The sequence below is a fragment of the Schistocerca nitens genome, chromosome 2 (assembly GCF_023898315.1).
Source record: "Schistocerca nitens isolate TAMUIC-IGC-003100 chromosome 2, iqSchNite1.1, whole genome shotgun sequence".
In the NCBI taxonomy this organism is placed as follows: Eukaryota; Metazoa; Arthropoda; class Insecta; order Orthoptera; family Acrididae; genus Schistocerca; species Schistocerca nitens.
Genome location: NC_064615.1, coordinates 42,664,162 through 42,676,352, shown reverse-complemented (window position 1 = coordinate 42,676,352; position 12,191 = coordinate 42,664,162). Strand labels below are relative to the sequence as shown.

The 12,191-nt window shown below is 48.2% G+C and overlaps 22 non-coding genes across 22 annotated transcripts; 15 read left to right on the top strand and 7 right to left on the bottom strand.

Annotated features, from left to right (window-relative positions):
* Positions 1 to 78: 78 nt before the first annotated feature.
* Trnav-aac (transfer RNA valine (anticodon AAC)) lies at positions 79 to 151 on the top strand. Its single transcript has one exon. It is a non-coding gene; the product is annotated as a tRNA-Val (tRNA).
* Positions 152 to 345: 194 nt separating this feature from the next.
* Positions 346 to 417, bottom strand: Trnap-agg (transfer RNA proline (anticodon AGG)). Its single transcript has one exon. It is a non-coding gene; the product is annotated as a tRNA-Pro (tRNA).
* Positions 418 to 801: 384 nt separating this feature from the next.
* On the top strand, positions 802 to 874 carry Trnav-cac (transfer RNA valine (anticodon CAC)). The gene has a single exon. It is a non-coding gene; the product is annotated as a tRNA-Val (tRNA).
* A 158-nt stretch (positions 875 to 1,032) lies between these two features.
* Positions 1,033 to 1,105, top strand: Trnav-aac (transfer RNA valine (anticodon AAC)). The gene has a single exon. It is a non-coding gene; the product is annotated as a tRNA-Val (tRNA).
* Positions 1,106 to 1,299: 194 nt separating this feature from the next.
* Positions 1,300 to 1,371, bottom strand: Trnap-agg (transfer RNA proline (anticodon AGG)). Its single transcript has one exon. It is a non-coding gene; the product is annotated as a tRNA-Pro (tRNA).
* A 384-nt stretch (positions 1,372 to 1,755) lies between these two features.
* Trnav-cac (transfer RNA valine (anticodon CAC)) lies at positions 1,756 to 1,828 on the top strand. The gene has a single exon. It is a non-coding gene; the product is annotated as a tRNA-Val (tRNA).
* A 158-nt stretch (positions 1,829 to 1,986) lies between these two features.
* On the top strand, positions 1,987 to 2,059 carry Trnav-aac (transfer RNA valine (anticodon AAC)). The gene has a single exon. It is a non-coding gene; the product is annotated as a tRNA-Val (tRNA).
* A 194-nt stretch (positions 2,060 to 2,253) lies between these two features.
* Trnap-agg (transfer RNA proline (anticodon AGG)) lies at positions 2,254 to 2,325 on the bottom strand. Its single transcript has one exon. It is a non-coding gene; the product is annotated as a tRNA-Pro (tRNA).
* Positions 2,326 to 2,709: 384 nt separating this feature from the next.
* Trnav-cac (transfer RNA valine (anticodon CAC)) lies at positions 2,710 to 2,782 on the top strand. The gene has a single exon. It is a non-coding gene; the product is annotated as a tRNA-Val (tRNA).
* A 158-nt stretch (positions 2,783 to 2,940) lies between these two features.
* Positions 2,941 to 3,013, top strand: Trnav-aac (transfer RNA valine (anticodon AAC)). The gene has a single exon. It is a non-coding gene; the product is annotated as a tRNA-Val (tRNA).
* Positions 3,014 to 3,207: 194 nt separating this feature from the next.
* On the bottom strand, positions 3,208 to 3,279 carry Trnat-agu (transfer RNA threonine (anticodon AGU)). Its single transcript has one exon. It is a non-coding gene; the product is annotated as a tRNA-Thr (tRNA).
* Positions 3,280 to 3,663: 384 nt separating this feature from the next.
* On the top strand, positions 3,664 to 3,736 carry Trnav-cac (transfer RNA valine (anticodon CAC)). The gene has a single exon. It is a non-coding gene; the product is annotated as a tRNA-Val (tRNA).
* A 158-nt stretch (positions 3,737 to 3,894) lies between these two features.
* Positions 3,895 to 3,967, top strand: Trnav-aac (transfer RNA valine (anticodon AAC)). The gene has a single exon. It is a non-coding gene; the product is annotated as a tRNA-Val (tRNA).
* A 194-nt stretch (positions 3,968 to 4,161) lies between these two features.
* On the bottom strand, positions 4,162 to 4,233 carry Trnap-agg (transfer RNA proline (anticodon AGG)). Its single transcript has one exon. It is a non-coding gene; the product is annotated as a tRNA-Pro (tRNA).
* A 384-nt stretch (positions 4,234 to 4,617) lies between these two features.
* Positions 4,618 to 4,690, top strand: Trnav-cac (transfer RNA valine (anticodon CAC)). Its single transcript has one exon. It is a non-coding gene; the product is annotated as a tRNA-Val (tRNA).
* Positions 4,691 to 4,848: 158 nt separating this feature from the next.
* Positions 4,849 to 4,921, top strand: Trnav-aac (transfer RNA valine (anticodon AAC)). The gene has a single exon. It is a non-coding gene; the product is annotated as a tRNA-Val (tRNA).
* A 194-nt stretch (positions 4,922 to 5,115) lies between these two features.
* On the bottom strand, positions 5,116 to 5,187 carry Trnap-agg (transfer RNA proline (anticodon AGG)). Its single transcript has one exon. It is a non-coding gene; the product is annotated as a tRNA-Pro (tRNA).
* Positions 5,188 to 5,571: 384 nt separating this feature from the next.
* Positions 5,572 to 5,644, top strand: Trnav-cac (transfer RNA valine (anticodon CAC)). Its single transcript has one exon. It is a non-coding gene; the product is annotated as a tRNA-Val (tRNA).
* Positions 5,645 to 5,802: 158 nt separating this feature from the next.
* Trnav-aac (transfer RNA valine (anticodon AAC)) lies at positions 5,803 to 5,875 on the top strand. Its single transcript has one exon. It is a non-coding gene; the product is annotated as a tRNA-Val (tRNA).
* A 194-nt stretch (positions 5,876 to 6,069) lies between these two features.
* Trnap-agg (transfer RNA proline (anticodon AGG)) lies at positions 6,070 to 6,141 on the bottom strand. Its single transcript has one exon. It is a non-coding gene; the product is annotated as a tRNA-Pro (tRNA).
* Positions 6,142 to 6,525: 384 nt separating this feature from the next.
* Trnav-cac (transfer RNA valine (anticodon CAC)) lies at positions 6,526 to 6,598 on the top strand. Its single transcript has one exon. It is a non-coding gene; the product is annotated as a tRNA-Val (tRNA).
* Positions 6,599 to 6,756: 158 nt separating this feature from the next.
* On the top strand, positions 6,757 to 6,829 carry Trnav-aac (transfer RNA valine (anticodon AAC)). Its single transcript has one exon. It is a non-coding gene; the product is annotated as a tRNA-Val (tRNA).
* The last annotated feature ends 5,362 nt before the right edge of the window (positions 6,830 to 12,191 follow it).

Sequence of the window (12,191 nt, the reverse complement as noted above, 5' to 3'; positions counted from 1 at the left end):
GTACCACATTTATTGAATTTTTTAGTTACGATGGCAACATCACTACAAGTTGTCTGTGAAGTAAGGTGCACACAAGCAGTTTCCGTGGTGTAGCGGTTATCACGTCTGCCTAACACGCAGAAGGTCCCCGGTTCGATCCCGGGCGGAAACACTTTTTCATCACTTTAAGCAAGACTTACTAACATGCATCTGCTACCATCTGTACCCGAAACCTTCGTAATCGCCTTCACGCGTCGGACCAGAGTGTCAATTGCTCACATCAAATAAGAAATTCATTTGATATTGACGGCGAGCTTTTTGCGATCACTCAGCCACTGACGCGCGATCAGTTTGCACAAAACGCTAGGGCTCGTCCGGGATTTGAACCCGGGACCTCCTGCACCCTAAGCAGGAATCATACCCCTAGACCAACGAGCCCTGTGACACAGCGAATGCCAATTATTCCAGTCCCTCGATTTCGTCCAGTTTGCCCTGGAAGTCTCGTGTAGGCTGGCGGGATGGGGGCGGCGCGAATTCCCGGGCTATTGGCATCTACATGTAGAGCTGCCGCTGGGCGCGCACTTCCTGCTGCTAAGGAGGTGATTGTTTTTGCTGATGTGACTTGCAATAACGACTGCGCGAAACGCCGCTATCTCGTTCGGGATGCTACGGCAGACACTCTCTATTGCACCCCGAAGTCTTCTTGAGCCCTCGGCTGTGATGGGTTTCAGGCTGTCAAGAGAACTATGGTGTGTGCATGCGCGCACGAGAGAAAGGTTGAAGCGTTTTCGAGTATACAATGATGGACGCGTCGTGTACGTCGTTTCCGTAGTGTAGCGGTTATCACGTCTGCTTCACACGCAGAAGGTCCCCGGTTCGATCCCGGGCGGGAACAGTATTTTCCTGCCTATGTAGTATTGACCTCCAATGAGCCACGTCGTGTGTGGATCTGCTGCATGTCCCTTCGTTTTGCAAGTACCACATTTATTGAATTTTTTAGTTATGATGGCAACATCACTACAAGTTGTCTGTGAAGTAAGGTGCACACAAGCAGTTTCCGTGGTGTAGCGGTTATCACGTCTGCCTAACACGCAGAAGGTCCCCGGTTCGATCCCGGGCGGAAACACTTTTTCATCACTTTAAGCAAGACTTACTAACATGCATCTGCTACCATCTGTACCCGAAACCTTCGTAATCGCCTTCACGCGTCGGACCAGAGTGTCAATTGCTCACATCAAATAAGAAATTCATTTGATATTGACGGCGAGCTTTTTGCGATCACTCAGCCACTGACGCGCGATCAGTTTGCACAAAACGCTAGGGCTCGTCCGGGATTTGAACCCGGGACCTCCTGCACCCTAAGCAGGAATCATACCCCTAGACCAACGAGCCCTGTGACACAGCGAATGCCAATTATTCCAGTCCCTCGATTTCGTCCAGTTTGCCCTGGAAGTCTCGTGTAGGCTGGCGGGATGGGGGCGGCGCGAATTCCCGGGCTATTGGCATCTACATGTAGAGCTGCCGCTGGGCGCGCACTTCCTGCTGCTAAGGAGGTGATTGTTTTTGCTGATGTGACTTGCAATAACGACTGCGCGAAACGCCGCTATCTCGTTCGGGATGCTACGGCAGACACTCTCTATTGCACCCCGAAGTCTTCTTGAGCCCTCGGCTGTGATGGGTTTCAGGCTGTCAAGAGAACTATGGTGTGTGCATGCGCGCACGAGAGAAAGGTTGAAGCGTTTTCGAGTATACAATGATGGACGCGTCGTGTACGTCGTTTCCGTAGTGTAGCGGTTATCACGTCTGCTTCACACGCAGAAGGTCCCCGGTTCGATCCCGGGCGGGAACAGTATTTTCCTGCCTATGTCGTATTGTCCTCCAATGAGCCACGTCGTGTGTGGATCTGCTGCATGTCCCTTCGTTTTGCAAGTACCACATTTATTGAATTTTTTAGTTATGATGGCAACATCACTACAAGTTGTCTGTGAAGTAAGGTGCACACAAGCAGTTTCCGTGGTGTAGCGGTTATCACGTCTGCCTAACACGCAGAAGGTCCCCGGTTCGATCCCGGGCGGAAACACTTTTTCATCACTTTAAGCAAGACTTACTAACATGCATCTGCTACCATCTGTACCCGAAACCTTCGTAATCGCCTTCACGCGTCGGACCAGAGTGTCAATTGCTCACATCAAATAAGAAATTCATTTGATATTGACGGCGAGCTTTTTGCGATCACTCAGCCACTGACGCGCGATCAGTTTGCACAAAACGCTAGGGCTCGTCCGGGATTTGAACCCGGGACCTCCTGCACCCTAAGCAGGAATCATACCCCTAGACCAACGAGCCCTGTGACACAGCGAATGCCAATTATTCCAGTCCCTCGATTTCGTCCAGTTTGCCCTGGAAGTCTCGTGTAGGCTGGCGGGATGGGGGCGGCGCGAATTCCCGGGCTATTGGCATCTACATGTAGAGCTGCCGCTGGGCGCGCACTTCCTGCTGCTAAGGAGGTGATTGTTTTTGCTGATGTGACTTGCAATAACGACTGCGCGAAACGCCGCTATCTCGTTCGGGATGCTACGGCAGACACTCTCTATTGCACCCCGAAGTCTTCTTGAGCCCTCGGCTGTGATGGGTTTCAGGCTGTCAAGAGAACTATGGTGTGTGCATGCGCGCACGAGAGAAAGGTTGAAGCGTTTTCGAGTATACAATGATGGACGCGTCGTGTACGTCGTTTCCGTAGTGTAGCGGTTATCACGTCTGCTTCACACGCAGAAGGTCCCCGGTTCGATCCCGGGCGGGAACAGTATTTTCCTGCCTATGTCGTATTGTCCTCCAATGAGCCACGTCGTGTGTGGATCTGCTGCATGTCCCTTCGTTTTGCAAGTACCACATTTATTGAATTTTTTAGTTATGATGGCAACATCACTACAAGTTGTCTGTGAAGTAAGGTGCACACAAGCAGTTTCCGTGGTGTAGCGGTTATCACGTCTGCCTAACACGCAGAAGGTCCCCGGTTCGATCCCGGGCGGAAACACTTTTTCATCACTTTAAGCAAGACTTACTAACATGCATCTGCTACCATCTGTACCCGAAACCTTCGTAATCGCCTTCACGCGTCGGACCAGAGTGTCAATTGCTCACATCAAATAAGAAATTCATTTGATATTGACGGCGAGCTTTTTGCGATCACTCAGCCACTGACGCGCGATCAGTTTGCACAAAACGCTAGGGCTCGTCCGGGATTTGAACCCGGGACCTCCTGCAGACTAAGCAGGAATCATACCCCTAGACCAACGAGCCCTGTGACACAGCGAATGCCAATTATTCCAGTCCCTCGATTTCGTCCAGTTTGCCCTGGAAGTCTCGTGTAGGCTGGCGGGATGGGGGCGGCGCGAATTCCCGGGCTATTGGCATCTACATGTAGAGCTGCCGCTGGGCGCGCACTTCCTGCTGCTAAGGAGGTGATTGTTTTTGCTGATGTGACTTGCAATAACGACTGCGCGAAACGCCGCTATCTCGTTCGGGATGCTACGGCAGACACTCTCTATTGCACCCCGAAGTCTTCTTGAGCCCTCGGCTGTGATGGGTTTCAGGCTGTCAAGAGAACTATGGTGTGTGCATGCGCGCACGAGAGAAAGGTTGAAGCGTTTTCGAGTATACAATGATGGACGCGTCGTGTACGTCGTTTCCGTAGTGTAGCGGTTATCACGTCTGCTTCACACGCAGAAGGTCCCCGGTTCGATCCCGGGCGGGAACAGTATTTTCCTGCCTATGTCGTATTGTCCTCCAATGAGCCACGTCGTGTGTGGATCTGCTGCATGTCCCTTCGTTTTGCAAGTACCACATTTATTGAATTTTTTAGTTATGATGGCAACATCACTACAAGTTGTCTGTGAAGTAAGGTGCACACAAGCAGTTTCCGTGGTGTAGCGGTTATCACGTCTGCCTAACACGCAGAAGGTCCCCGGTTCGATCCCGGGCGGAAACACTTTTTCATCACTTTAAGCAAGACTTACTAACATGCATCTGCTACCATCTGTACCCGAAACCTTCGTAATCGCCTTCACGCGTCGGACCAGAGTGTCAATTGCTCACATCAAATAAGAAATTCATTTGATATTGACGGCGAGCTTTTTGCGATCACTCAGCCACTGACGCGCGATCAGTTTGCACAAAACGCTAGGGCTCGTCCGGGATTTGAACCCGGGACCTCCTGCACCCTAAGCAGGAATCATACCCCTAGACCAACGAGCCCTGTGACACAGCGAATGCCAATTATTCCAGTCCCTCGATTTCGTCCAGTTTGCCCTGGAAGTCTCGTGTAGGCTGGCGGGATGGGGGCGGCGCGAATTCCCGGGCTATTGGCATCTACATGTAGAGCTGCCGCTGGGCGCGCACTTCCTGCTGCTAAGGAGGTGATTGTTTTTGCTGATGTGACTTGCAATAACGACTGCGCGAAACGCCGCTATCTCGTTCGGGATGCTACGGCAGACACTCTCTATTGCACCCCGAAGTCTTCTTGAGCCCTCGGCTGTGATGGGTTTCAGGCTGTCAAGAGAACTATGGTGTGTGCATGCGCGCACGAGAGAAAGGTTGAAGCGTTTTCGAGTATACAATGATGGACGCGTCGTGTACGTCGTTTCCGTAGTGTAGCGGTTATCACGTCTGCTTCACACGCAGAAGGTCCCCGGTTCGATCCCGGGCGGGAACAGTATTTTCCTGCCTATGTCGTATTGTCCTCCAATGAGCCACGTCGTGTGTGGATCTGCTGCATGTCCCTTCGTTTTGCAAGTACCACATTTATTGAATTTTTTAGTTATGATGGCAACATCACTACAAGTTGTCTGTGAAGTAAGGTGCACACAAGCAGTTTCCGTGGTGTAGCGGTTATCACGTCTGCCTAACACGCAGAAGGTCCCCGGTTCGATCCCGGGCGGAAACACTTTTTCATCACTTTAAGCAAGACTTACTAACATGCATCTGCTACCATCTGTACCCGAAACCTTCGTAATCGCCTTCACGCGTCGGACCAGAGTGTCAATTGCTCACATCAAATAAGAAATTCATTTGATATTGACGGCGAGCTTTTTGCGATCACTCAGCCACTGACGCGCGATCAGTTTGCACAAAACGCTAGGGCTCGTCCGGGATTTGAACCCGGGACCTCCTGCACCCTAAGCGGGAATCATACCCCTAGACCAACGAGCCCTGTGACACAGCGAATGCCAATTATTCCAGTCCCTCGATTTCGTCCAGTTTGCCCTGGAAGTCTCGTGTAGGCTGGCGGGATGGGGGCGGCGCGAATTCCCGGGCTATTGGCATCTACATGTAGAGCTGCCGCTGGGCGCGCACTTCCTGCTGCTAAGGAGGTGATTGTTTTTGCTGATGTGACTTGCAATAACGACTGCGCGAAACGCCGCTATCTCGTTCGGGATGCTACGGCAGACACTCTCTATTGCACCCCGAAGTCTTCTTGAGCCCTCGGCTGTGATGGGTTTCAGGCTGTCAAGAGAACTATGGTGTGTGCATGCGCGCACGAGAGAAAGGTTGAAGCGTTTTCGAGTATACAATGATGGACGCGTCGTGTCCGTCGTTTCCGTGGTGTAGCGGTTATCACGTCTGCTTCACACGCAAAAGGTCCCCGGTTCGATCCCGGGCGGGAACAGTATTTTCCTGCCTATGTCGTATTGTCCTCCACTGAGCCACGTCGTGTGTGGATCTGCTGCATGTCCCTTCGTTTTGCAAGTACCACATTTATTGAATTTTTTAGTTACGATGGCAACATCACTACAAGTTGTCTGTGAAGTAATGTGCACACAAGCAGTTTCCGTGGTGTAGCGGTTATCACGTCTGCCTAACACGCAGAAGGTCCCCGGTTCGATCCCGGGCGGAAACACTTTTTCATCACTTTAAGCAAGACTTACTAACATGCATCTGCTACCATCTGTACCCGAAACCTTCGTAATCGCCTTCACGCGTCGGACCAGAGTGTCAATTGCTCACATCAAATAAGAAATTCATTTGATATTGACGGCGAGCTTTTTGCGATCACTCAGCCACTGACGCGCGATCAGTTTGCACAAAACGCTAGGGCTCGTCCGGGATTTGAACCCGGGACCTCCTGCACCCTAAGCAGGAATCATACCCCTAGACCAACGAGCCCTGTGACACAGCGAATGCCAATTATTCCAGTCCCTCGATTTCGTCCAGTTTGCCCTGGAAGTCTCGTGTAGGCTGGCGGGATGGGGGCGGCGCGAATTCCCGGGCTATTGGCATCTACATGTAGAGCTGCCGCTGGGCGCGCACTTCCTGCTGCTAAGGAGGTGATTGTTTTTGCTGATGTGACTTGCAATAACGACTGCGCGAAACGCCGCTATCTCGTTCGGGATGCTACGGCAGACACTCTCTATTGCACCCCGAAGTCTTCTTGAGCCCTCGGCTGTGATGGGTTTCAGGCTGTCAAGAGAACTATGGTGTGTGCATGCGCGCACGAGAGAAAGGTTGAAGCGTTTTCGAGTATACAATGATGGACGCGTCGTGTCCGTCGTTTCCGTAGTGTAGCGGTTATCACGTCTGCTTCACACGGAGAAGGTCCCCGGTTCGATCCCGGGCGGGAACAGTATTTTCCTGCCTATGTCGTATTGTCCTCCAATGAGCCACGTCGTGTGTGGATCTGCTGCATGTCCCTTCGTTTTGCAAGTACCACATTTATTGAATTTTTTAGTTACGATGGCAACATCACTACAAGTTGTCTGTGAAGTAAGATGCACACAAGCAGTTTCCGTGGTGTAGTGGTTATCACGTCTGCCTAACACGCAGAAGGTCCCCGGTTCGATCCCGGGCGGAAACACTTTTTCATCACTTTAAACCGACAAGCATTTGCTACGATCTGTACCGAAACCTTGGTAATCACCTTCATACGTCGGACCAGAGGGTCAGTTCCTTAGAGCAAATATGAAATTAGCTTTACATTGACGGGCAGTTTTTTGCGCTGACTCAGCCACCGACGTGCGACCAGTTTGCACAAAACGCTAGGGCTCGTCCGGGATTTGAACCCGGGACCTCCTGCACCCTAAGCAGGAATCATACCCCTTTTTTTTTTTTTTTCTTTTTTTTTGGGTCTCCTTCCTCCCCTTCAACCCATCCTTTACGCTCGCCAAGTGTTGCCTTCTCGGCCCGGCTTCTCCGCCTTTAAGAATGAATGTAACTTGATGATGTGGAAACGCGCTGCTTCTGAACGACGAACGAAGTATGCCCCTTCTGTTGCCTTTGTTTGCAACATGGCTTGAATAAAAATAAATGGAATTTCCATGGAGAAGGCAGTCTCATAATTGTTGTGGAAATGTAACTGCATCTGTAAATTTCGTTCTCCGTGCGTGGAAAAACGGAAAGAAGCAAACTGATTATTCCTGATAAATATAATTTCCTTTTTCAGAAGGTAATGAAGTAAAATAGGCTTCTTCTGCTTGATTTTACACTTAATTAACATAAATGTGTCTTCTTGTAAAAAGAAAAAGAAAGAAAGACAGAAACTAAATAAATGGTGTATACCAGTTTCATCACTGTTTCCCCGAAACCAAAGTAATAGATACACATAGGCTTAATTGGTCTATACTGATGATCTTCTCTGACTACATTCTGTTGGAAATCGTCCTCCTGCTACTTGAAGTACAAACTTTAACCAAAAATCATTCGTCTAATATACGAAATGCTTGGATGTGCAATGTAAATTACGCATTTCTATTGGTTACAGGATTGTTTTAGTTAAAAAGTTTGCGTAATTTTCTTTGTATTTTTTAGTACACATCAACTTGTGGTGCTCAGTTGTAAGGTATACCCAGAAGTCCTCCCTATTGCTTGATTCTTTTGTTAGGACGTAATGCATCGTTTGGCCTTTCAACCAGTTAATTGCATTTCGTTTTGTTTTAGGGTAAGGTATACCGTCAGGGGTTAAAAATTCAGAAGGCGTAACGGCGTTGGGCGTAGTTCTGCTGATGCTCGCTATCTTTTGTCTTATGTAGAGCCATATTTCTTTTACCCTGTCACACAGCAATCTATGCTCTTCGGTATCTGGTATTTTACATAATGGACACAGCGGTGACTCGGCCAATCGAATAGAGTGAAGTTTAGAGTTCGTCGTAATTTTTCTGTTTACAGCAAAGTACCAGGTCGATTTGACATACGTTGGCAAGTTCCGGCAGTGAATATTTTCCCATATTGTTTCCCAGTTATAACAAGGATACTTTTGTTCTATGTCGTTTCTGGGTTTGTCTTTCATCAAGTTATTATAAAGTTCTTTAACTTTCATGATGTCTTTCCCAGGAATCCTTGCCTGTATATAGCTGTATTCTACGAAAAAGTATTTCAAGTGGTATAGTCCGTTGGGTATGTGTTGGACATTTATAGGTGCACTGACGTCAGCAGGAGCTATTTCGTTTAACAAATGTGCAGCAAGGGTACCACTTGGCTCTTTCCAGTGTTTGTATGTGGTAGCAAGGTATAAGGCTTGCGCTTTTTTGCTGACATCGGTAAGATTTAACCCACCACATTTCGTAGGGAGCATCAGAATGTCATATTTGACTTTGAAAATACGTCCGCGGCTCACAAAGTGTCCTAGTGCAGATGCGATGCTTTTCAACAAAGTCGCAGGTGGTGGCAGAACTTGTGCTACATAATTAACTTTGGATGTGATGTATACATTTGCCACTGTTACTTTTTGAAGTTCATCGAGTTTCCTAATACTATGTGCTTGTACAGAGGCGCGTATGCTGTTAAGTAATTTTCGATAATTCGCAGCAATAGTGTGCTTGATATTTCTTTTAAAATCTATGCCGAGACATTTCATGGTTACAAGCTCGCGTAACAGATCCTGCGTTTGCGTCCCAATTCCACGGCCGATGTTGAAAATCCCCGACTTTGTTCTATTAAGTTTTGCACCAGATGCCTGTTCATATTTTGTTACTATTCGTAGTGCGCTCTGTACTTCAGCGCCATTCACGACTAGGAAGCCAACATCATCAGCGTATGCCTTGCACACGATCTTTTCTCCATGTATTTGTAGTCCTTGTAGATGTTTCATAAGGGAGGCAAGCAGGGGCTCGATGGCGATGGCGAAGAGTGCCATTGACATTGGACACCCTTGCCTAATGGAGCTGGTGACGTCAATCGAACGGCTAATGTGGCCATTGATGACAAATCTAGCTGAATTGTTTGTTAATGTATTTCTTACTACCGCAATGAATCGAGGTGGGAAGCCCATTGCGCCCATGGTGCGAAGGAGAAAACTATGGTTAACTCTGTCGAAGGCTTTGTCAAAGTCGAGTGAGATGAGTGCACATTTTATTTTGCAGACGTCGGCCGTTGAGATTAGGTCCCTGTAATCACAGAGGGTCTGGAGAATTCTTCTGTCTTTGCCCACACTTGTTTGATAAGGGCCAGTGACGCTGGTCATTGTGGTTTTCAGCCTGCGAGCGAGCATGCGGCCAAAGATTTTGTAATCGCTGTTTAAAAGCGTAATTGGCCTCAGAGCGCTTACAGATTTCGTATTCGTAGTTTTTGGCACTAGCACTACGAGTCCCTCACGAAATTCTTTCGGGATGTCATTCGCAGGGTTTAGCAGTTCGTTGCAGATGAGGGTAAACTTGCCTTTTACGAGGCCACTGAATCTGCGATAAAATTCTGCTGGAATTCCATCTGCCCCTGGAGCCTTATTTTTCGTGCTTCCATATATAGCTTCTTCGACATCTTCTTCAGTAACTTCCGAGAGGAGAGTCTGTGCTTCCGCGTGGCATACTTTGCCCTGGAGGTTGATCATTAACTCGTCTTGAAGCTGTTCGTCAACCGGCTGACTAGACATTAAGGATTCAAAATGCTGTACGATTGCCTCTTTAATCTCTCTTTGCGTCGTCAGCTTCCTTCCATCATCAGTTGTTATTTCAGATAATATCTTGCGAGACGCCCTTTTGCTTTCACGAATGACATGATAAATGGAAGTAGCCTCGTGCTGGGCTATGTTCTGGGCACGCGACCTTATTTGGTAGCCTTCCAGTTGTTTACGCCGTAGTGCTAAAATTTTTGCTTTAATTTTGTTAATTCTTTCGTGGTTGTCCACAACTGTTGCATCGCACTTGTACAAATCCCTTAGACACTGAAAGTAAAATTCTATAGTTGATTTGTACCAAAAGTTTTTGTCTTTGGAGTAGTTTATGAAAAACCTCCGTATTTTAGGTTTGGCATGTTTCAGCCACCAGTCAGTGCCAGAGTTGTACGAGCTAAATTTGCTTTCACACTCTCTCCATACCTTGTGAAATGCCTCCTGACAAGCATGGTCTTCCAGATGTGACACATTGAGCTTCCATGTGCCTCTACCTCTGAATGTCCCTTGTTTTATCAGATTGATTGTGCATATGTATGCAGCATGATCTGAAAAAACGGTAGGCCATACTTCGGACTGCAAAATGAGGTGTTTCAAATTGTGCGTTACATATATCCTGTCGAGACGGCTCGCCGAGTGACTTGTGGCGTGGGTGAAGCCAGGGGTTGCATCGTGCATATGTTCCCATGAGTCTATTAGTCGTAAGTCATTAACTATACGTTCCAGTTCAGTACACTTGTTGAAATTGGGAGTTTGGTCTTTGGCATGCAAAACACAATTAAAATCCCCTCCTAGGATAAGGTGTTCATATCGAGTTCCAAATAGTGGGACAATTTCTTCTTTATAGAACTCCGTTCTGCGGTGCCTGTTACTGGATCCTGAAGGGGCATACACGTTAATGAGTCGTATGTTGTTTATTGTGGCCGCTATGCCTTTACTGTTTGGTAGTTTTACTACATCTTGGACTACTATGCCCTCCTTTGTGAGCAGAGCCGTGCCCATTTCCGCTCCATGCCCTGGGTTTGTAATGGCGTTGTAGCCAGGTACGTTACCAAGCTCAATGTCTGTCACTTCTTGTAAAAGTATAATGTCACTGTCAGAAGCGTATATAAAATCTTTTAAGTTCTGTAGTTTGAAGGAACTATGAATCTTATTAAGGTTTACTGTCGCGATTTTGTATGCTTGTAGGTCAGACATTCTTCGTTCTACTTGATCTAACTTTAAAAAACATTCTTCCGTTTTGTCTCGCAAACGTCAGCTTTAAAACGCGTCTTAATAATATTCACCGGTAGCAAATGTTTCAGCGGTGTGTCCTTGTTCTTTAGAATGTTCGTTCGCGGAGACGTCGTCATTGAAGATATCAGCCACCTGTGGGGCTAGCTGACAGTCTGTCTTAGTTTCTGAAACTTCTGTCATTTCAGCGTCGGGATTGTTATGGTCGCTTTCGTCTGCCCAGCTGGTTGAGCTTGTCGTCGTGGGTGGGACGAGTGAAGCTTCATGAGAGTGACTCGTTTCTTGAGGGTGGTTGGATGCTGTCTTTGTTGGTTTTCCTTGGACGTCTCGTTTTTCCAGCGCAGAAGGGGAATGCTCCACAGAAACTGGTGTCGCTTTCGTGTTGCTACAGATCTGTTGGCTTAAGGTACTACCTATTTCCTTCGCTTTTTGTCGAAGTATGGGAGCTGTCTCCTCTGCACCTTTGCGCGCCAGCCGGCGTTTCTTATTTTTCTTCGGAGAATTGCCTCTCGACGGACTTTCTTCAGCATCCAAGTTAGTGTCGCTTTCCTGCAAGGTGTGTCGGTCTTCAGCTTCCGGCGGATCTGCTGCCTTTACAATTGCAGGCGCTTGTGTCGGTGGAACTTCAACTGTTTCCGTAGATTGGCGGGACTCTTGTAAGTCGTCAGCTATGACGGCACTGACGTCCATCGGAATTCCAGTGTTTAGAGAATTTGTATTTGCACACGATTCAGGGGCTGAGGAGACAGTCGGCCGTTCGCGTGCCACGGCGGCGTAGGTTCCTGGCAGTGTTGTCATCGCCGGTGGCCTAGCGGCCTCGCCGGCCGGCAGCTGTGCTACGCGCCGCTGTATACATTCTGCGCGAACGTGCCCAGGCTTGTTACAGGCGGCACAGGTTCGCGGTTGGTCGTCATAAATTACAATCCCTCTATATCCGCAGACATTGATGTACGACGGGATGTGCTTTTGTAACTCTACACGAAGCTGCCGTACGCCATTTAGTACTGGGAATTTATGCGCGCTTGACCATTTCTCGGCAAAGTTGCTGAGCACTTTCCCAAAGGGCGAAATTACAGCATTAATTTGGTCTGTTGTAATCTCAAAG